The sequence below is a fragment of the Triticum aestivum genome, chromosome 5A (assembly GCF_018294505.1).
Source record: "Triticum aestivum cultivar Chinese Spring chromosome 5A, IWGSC CS RefSeq v2.1, whole genome shotgun sequence".
In the NCBI taxonomy this organism is placed as follows: Eukaryota; Viridiplantae; Streptophyta; class Magnoliopsida; order Poales; family Poaceae; genus Triticum; species Triticum aestivum.
This window is the reverse complement of record NC_057806.1, coordinates 634615889-634623419: the sequence shown is the minus strand read 5'-3', so window position 1 is coordinate 634623419 and position 7531 is coordinate 634615889.

The following is a 7531-nucleotide window of genomic DNA, read 5'->3' as shown; positions in this document are numbered from 1 at the left end:
CTTCTGAGGATCCGGAAGCCGAGGCCTCCAAACGAGAGAAGAAGTCTCCAACACAGGGTCCTGCCTCGGGGGGTGCTCTTGCCGCACAAAGTCCGCGGGGGGATCAGCCCTCCAACGAGTCATAAGTGATCCAAAAAATGCTTTAATAGTGAAGGTATACTATCTTTCTTCTGAGAAAATAACCGCCGCATATATCTTGCAGTTCGGGTCTTAGCCCTTCTCAGCTGAGCTCGTCTTCGGGGGATCTTCTTCCGGAGATGATGGAGAGCGAAACGCCTCCCCCGGACTCCTCCACTCAAGAAGCGGGCGACCCCGAAGTGTCATCACGGAGGGCCTCTCCGGATCCGGTGAGGCCAGAAGATAATCCCATAGACCCCTGAAGTCTCAGCGTCTGGCTCTCGAAGAGAGCAAACAAAAGAGTCCGGCACCATCTGGTATGCGGTCGGACGTTCTGAGGGATCTGTTGGGGCGAGCGGCCATCTCAGAAGAACACCGTACGTTGATGGGTACGGTGATGGAAATAATTTCGTCCGCCGAAAGCGGATTACATGAAACCTTTATGAGTCTACTAACAGGCTTTGAGGTACGTGAAATAATATGTGATAGTACCGCACATGTTAGGTGTGCCCTGTGTAGATAGTAGCCCCTGAGACTCTGGTTGTCATCGAGAACAGCGGCGAACAGAGGATCATAGTCCCAGGCAATAACCAGACTGCCTTTATGTGCAGGTGGTGGAAGCTCCGGTGGCTAGCCGGACTAGTGAGTTGCCGAATTAAAACGACAACTGGATGCGGCAGATGCCGACATCGAGCTTGTTAACAAGCGGCTTGACGAATCACAGGGTAAGTAATGTTTTGGTGAATGTCACACAATAAGAGCAGCATGATGCCAGTATCTTTAATATGTTGTGACTGCAGACGGAGCTACCACCATGGAGACCCTTCGGGCGGAACTCGCCCGAGCCAAGGAACAAGCGAGGGTTAGTAATGCGGCTCCTTTGAAGGCGGCCGAAGAGTTAAGAGCCGAGAAGGCCGGCCATTGCGAAAGCAAAGAAAAGATGGCCAAGATGGCCGTAGAATTAAAAGGCACTGCCGACCGTTGCCAGTTCCTTGAAGAAGAGAACCGAGTGAAGGCAGCGGACCTTGAGAAGGCCACTATGGTGACCAAAGACAGTCGCTCTGCTATGAGGGCGAAGAAGGAGGAGCTGCGCGAAGCCGGGGATATTGCGGCTGGGCAGCCCTTTCTGCTGCGGAGGAAGTTCGGAGATCCTCGATATGCCCCTCTGGATCGGCTGTGGAGTTCGGCAGACGCATATATGGACTTGGCGGCGAGCATTGTCGATGTGGTCGAATACTTCCAAGATCAATCAGATCGTGAAGTGGACAAGCTATTCTGGTCGCAATTCAACGTTGCAGAGCGTCCGCTTCCCTTGACTTATCAGCTAGCCGAATAGGCCGAACTTAATAGGTTGTCCGGACTCGCCATGAGGTCTGTTGTAGATCATTTGTGGCCGGAGAAGCCGAAGCCGAACATCTATTTCAGCTTAGTGCAACAGTTCCTTGGTGCGGTGCCACGCATCAACGCGATGAAGAGGTCGGCATGCTTAGAAGGCTCGCGGATGGCCTTTGCCCGTCTCAAGGCATACTGGGTGGAGATGGATGCTACCACTGTTGCGGCGCAAGGTTCGGCCATAGGCCGAGTAGCTGCCGAGCACTATTTTGAAGAGGTTCTTGAGGGTGCTCGTTTGATAGAGTCCCAGTGCTCGAAGAATATTATGTTTGAATGACATGTATTCCCATTGTCAACACAATGTTTTTATGAAATATAGTAAGGCTGTATTTATACTTTTGCCGGAAAGTAATGTGATGCCTCCTGTGCGGCCGTTTGTGTATATATGTATATAACCTGAAAGATTGCAGTCGTCGGCTTCAACCCCCACGCATAGAATGCGGAGGTGCTCGGAAAAAACGCGTGTTCACACTTAACCCAATGTCTTGGTCCTATTAAGGAGGTGATATCGCAGCGAACGAGGCAACTGGACTATAATGCTTTAACACTTTCACTTAGCCATAAGAGTTTGACAGTGGGGCTACTAGATAGCCCCTGGTGGCTCCGCACTCTCCCGATCTCGGGGTGCGTACATGCCTGGCCGGAAAACGGCCCTTCGTTAAGGCGGAGGAATTCTAACATTCCGAGAGGTCATCGAGTGGTTGACCAGTCTCACGCTATATCATGACAGTCAGTTCCGGCTTTCTCTACTGAGGTGCTCGTCCGGACGACCAAGGGCACAATCGCAGTAGTTCTCCTGGTGCTTCCTTAGCTGATAAAGCGGAACGTAAGGCACCAAAACACAGGAGCCGGGCAAACCCAACATTTGACCAAAGATAATGATTCAGAGCTGATGCATATATGGCCAAACTCGCGACGCCGAACACTCCCTAAGGCATTCGGTTTTTATGGCATAAATCGGGCCTAAATAGTGCCCTTTGTAAGAAGCCCCTTGTGTCCAGGTACGTGCATTATTCTGACGTGGCCACATGCCAAGACGTCAGCATCCTTCTCAATTTTACTGAGAATTTGAGGGATGTGTATCAACAAGAGACAGTAAAAAAGGTTTACGCAGGGTCTTAATCTAAAAAGAATCCTTGGAGCGGCTCCCTGCTGCACGTCTGCACCTGTGTCTCCATTGTGTCGTATCCTGGACGGGTGTAGCACGATGATCATCTGTAAAAGAGAGGAACTTAGGTGAAAAAGTTGTGCAAAAAGATAGCTTTTAAAGAAACCATGTATAACTAAAAATGAGTAGAAATTGCCACTTGTCTGCGCGCGTTGAGCCCCTTGTATTTGTAATAGGGGTGTGGCCATCAATCCAGTACAAATTACATATAGCAGCGCCGGACTCGTCTAACCGCGTCTGTGGTCTTGACGACCTATCAAATGCTTTAGTTGGTGAGGCCGTTTTTAGTGTGCGGCTGCCAAGGCAGTCGCATTTTCTTCGGCGCGCAAAGATCGCTTAATACTTCCGTTCACTGTAATGATGTCGCGTGGTCCGGGCATTTTGAGCGTCAGGGAAGCGTAATGTGGTATTGCATTAAAGCGAGCAAAAGCTTCACGTCCAAGTAGTGCTTGATAGCCACTTTGGAACGGAGCGATGTGGAAGGTTAAATGTTCGCTACGAAAGTTATCGGAGAAGCCGAATATAACCTTTAGTAGCAGGGAGCCCGTGCAATGAGCCCATAGGCCTGGCATTACTCCTTTAAAGGTGGTATTGCTATGGCAAATTTTCGTTGCGTCTATCCCCATTTCGCGGATTGTATCCTGGTATATCAGGTTGAGACTGATGCCACCGTCGATCAGGACTCGTGTGAAGTGGTATCCGTCAATTATTGGGTCTAATACCAGGGCAGCCCATCCTGCACGCTGGATACTTGCTGAGTAATCATGATGGTCGAAAGTTATTGGTTGAGACGACCAGTGGCAGGACTCCGTGGTGGTATGCCTTTGGGCATATTTTTCTGGGAGTGCCGTTTTGTTTCTCCCCTTGATCACGTGTAACACATTTACCGTTTTGACTTCTGGTGGAAATTTCTTTTGTTCCCCAGTGTCTTGCTTGAGAGGCTCATCCTCGTCTTCGCTTGGTGTATCCTCCCACTTGTGTACGGTGTTGAGCTTGCCGGACTGCTTGAAGACCCAACATTTTCTGTGGGTATGATTAGCTGGTTTACCAGGGGTGCTATGGATCTGACATATTTGGTCCAGAATTTTGTTTAGGCTGGATAGTTCATCTCTGACGCCTTTAGAGGGCGGCTTTTGTTGACCTAGCCGAGAGCTTTTGAATCCGGCATTTACTGACGTGCTCTTCATGCTGTCTTCTTTATTCCGGTGTTTGTTATTGCTGTTGCGCCATGATTTCCCGTTTCCATCTCCAACTTCAGATGTACTGGGGTCGCTGGTGCTGCATCTGGCTAGCCAGCTGTCCTCACCCGTGCAAAAGCGAGTCATGAGGCTTGTTAATGCTGCCATTGTTCTCGGCTTTTCTTGGCCGAGGTGTCTGGCAAGCCATTCGTCATGAACGCTATGCTTAAAAGCTGCCAAGGCTTCGGTGTCCGGACAATCGACAATTTGGTTCTTTTTAGTAAGAAACCTGTTCCAAAGCTTTCGGGCTGGCTCTCCGGGCTGTTGAGTTATATGACTCAAATCATCCGCGTCCGGAGGTCGGACATAAGTCCCTTGAAAATTTGCCTGAAAAGTGTCTTCGAGCTCTTCCCAGCTTCCAATGGAGTTTTCGGGGAGGCTTTTAAGCCAGTGACGAGATGGTCCTTTGAGCTTGAGGGGTAAGTACTTGATGGCGTGGAGATCATCTCCTCGAGCCATATGGATGTGGAGGATATAGTCCTCAATCCAGACCCCAGGGTCTGTTGTTCCGTCGTATGCCTCTATGTTTACGGGTTTGAATCCCTCTGGAAATTCATGGTCCAGCACCTCATCGGTGAAACATAGAGGGTGTGCGGCACCCCTGTATCTGGGTGTACCGCGTTGTTCGGATGTTTGTTGTGTTACATCGTATGCTAGGGCGCGCTTGCGTGGTCCATAGAAGGATCTGGTTGCGCCGTCCTTTTGGTGCGAGCCCTCGCGTGGATCGCGTGTTGGCTTGTGAGTGGCGCTGTTTGCCGCTCTATGTTGGCCGTGAGGTCGTCTATCCGACCAGGTGGCTGTTTTGATTTTTGGTTGTGGGGGGTCTGAGGCCTCCTCATCGAATTCAGATAGCAACTTCCGCTTTGGGTAGCTCTTGGTGGGGTGATTGTCGCCGTACTTCGCTGCTGTGTTGAGTACTTTACTCCATCTGATTTGGAGTGTGTCCTGCGCAGCCTTGAGCCTTTGCTTATGTTTTTTCAGACTCCTCGCGGTGGCAACAAGCCTTTGACGGGCATGCTGCTGCTCCTGGTGCCTGTCCGGCATTATGTCGTCTGGACTATTATCTTTGACAAAATTGGTTTGTTCGGTTTGATTCTCCGTATTGCCGTGGTCCGGCAGTAGTTCGCCCTGCTCCAACGCTGGGTCTGTATAATCGTTATTTATGCCGAGGCGGGATTTGGGGCGGCGCTTGCGCCGCCGCTTTGACTGCTTCTCGAGGGAACAAGCCTTCGGTGCGTCCTTCCGTTCCTCGTTGTCGTCTTCTTTTGGTGTGTCCACCATGTATACGTCATATGATGAGGTGGACGTTCAGCGCCCTGTGGGCGGTGGTTCCTCTTTGCCTCCCGCATCGTCGTCCATACCGTCGATGTCTTCGGAGTCGAAGTCGAGCATGTCGGTTGAGTCATCGACAGTGGCTATTAAGTGGGTGGTGGGTGGGCGTCGAATTTCTTCGTCGTCCGCATCCCAATCCTGCTGGCCATAATCCGGCCAGGGCTCTCCTGACAAAGAGAAAGACCTTAGTGAATTCAGAATGTCACCGAAGGACGAGTGCTGAAAGATATCCGCGGCGGTGAATTCCATGATCGGCGCCCAATCGGATTCGATTGGCAGGGGCGCGGGCGGTTCGGAGTCAGAAAAAGAGTCCGGCACCTTGGAGTCACGGGCTGCGCAGAGGATTATGCTGGTGTTTGGCTCGATCGCCGTTGAGACTGCAGCCCCTGAGGCGGTGTCTAACCACCTGTCCTCGATTGGCGCAGTTGGCTCCGAGCTAAGGGTCGGAGCTGATGTGGGCGCGGCCTCTGAGGAGGTATTGTTCGGCGGCAGAGCTAGGTCATACCCATCGCGATAATGCGGCGCGCCCGGCTGTGGCTCGAATCTGTCGAAGATCAAGTCTCCGCGGATGTCGGCCGTGTAGTTCAAACTTCCAAATATGACCTGATGGCCAGGGGCGTAGCTTTCAATCTGCTCCAGAAGGCCAAGCGAATTAGCCCGCAGTGCAAAGCCGCCGAATACGAAGATCTGTCCGGGGAGAAAAGTCTCACCCTGGACTGCATCGCTATCGATGATAGTAGGAGCCATCAAGCCTAACGGCGTCGACACAGAGGAACTCCCAATGAAAGCACCAATGTCGGTGTCAAAACCGGCGGATCTTGGGTAGGGGGTCCCGAACTGTGCGTCTAGGCCGGATGGTAACAGGAGGCAGGGGACACGATGTTTTACCCAGGTTCGGGCCCTCTTGATGGAGGTAAAACCCTACGTCCTGCTTGATTAATATTGATGATATGTGTAGTACAAAAGTAGATCTACCACGAGATCAGAGAGGCTAAACCCTAAAACCTAGCCTATGGTATGATTGTATGTTGTGATTGTTGTCCTACGGACTAAAACCCTTCGCTTTATATAGACACCGAAGAGGGTTAGGGTTACACAAGGTCGGTTACAAAGGAGGAGATATCCATATTCGTATTGCCTAGCTTGCCTTCTACGCCAAGTAGAGTCCCATCCGGACACGAGACGAAATCTTCAATCTTGTATCTTCATAGTCTAACAGTCCGGCCAATGGAGATAGTCCGGCTGTCCGGAGACCCCCTAATCCAGGACTCCGTCACCGCGCCTGGAACGCCCCGACATGGAGGCGCCAAGTGAGCACGCACACCTAGAAATCCCACGTCATCATGCCGTTGCCGACGAAGCCTTGCACGAGTACCACGACGTGCCCGTTCGTCATGCGAGGGTGCCAGATTAGGAGGTTGATAGCGTGTCTGGGATGTTGTTCTGGTCTGATTCGTTCAATGGCAATGGCTTTGCTTTTGGTTGGTTGGGGGGGTCGCAAAGTTGCATATCAGCGATGGAGGCACTTTGAACTCGGATGAGAAGGCGATTCAGTCATTACTTGTAACACCCTGGATGTAACTTTCCCAATTTGTACTCCAACTCTTGTCGTTTCCGGGGTTAAGTTATTTTATTTTCTCGGGTTCGGGTTCTTTGTCTCCGTGTGTTGTATCGTTGTCATGCATCTCATATCATGTCATCTTGTGCATTGCATTTGCATACGTGTTCATCTCATGCATTCGAGCATTTTCCCCGTTGTCCGTTTTGCATTCCGGCGCTTCGTTCTCCTCCGGTGGTCAATTCTACCTTTCTTTCGTGTGTGGGGATTAAACATTTCCGGATTGAACCGAGACTTTCCAAGCGGCCTTGGTTTACTACCGGTAGACCGCCTGTCAAGTTTCGTATCATTTGGACTTCGTTTGGTACTCCAACGGTTAACCGAGGGACCGAAAAGGCCTCGTGTGTGTTGCAGCCCAACACCCCTCCAATTTGGCCCAAACCCACCTAACTCTGCTCCATCTTCTAGAGCGTTCGATCACGATCGCGTGGCCGAAAACCGCACCTCATTTGGACTCTCCTAGCTCCCTCTACCTATAAAACTAGCCCCTCCTCCGAAATTCCGGATCCCCCTCGTCCTCAAACCCTAAATCCCAGATCCGCGCCGGCCGGACATGTCCGCCCCGGCCGGACGCGTCCGCTCCACCGCCCGCGCCCACTCCCACGCTGCCACGTGGCAAGCCGTCGCCGCCACCGCCCGAAGCCCGCGCGGCCAGGCCGAGGCCCT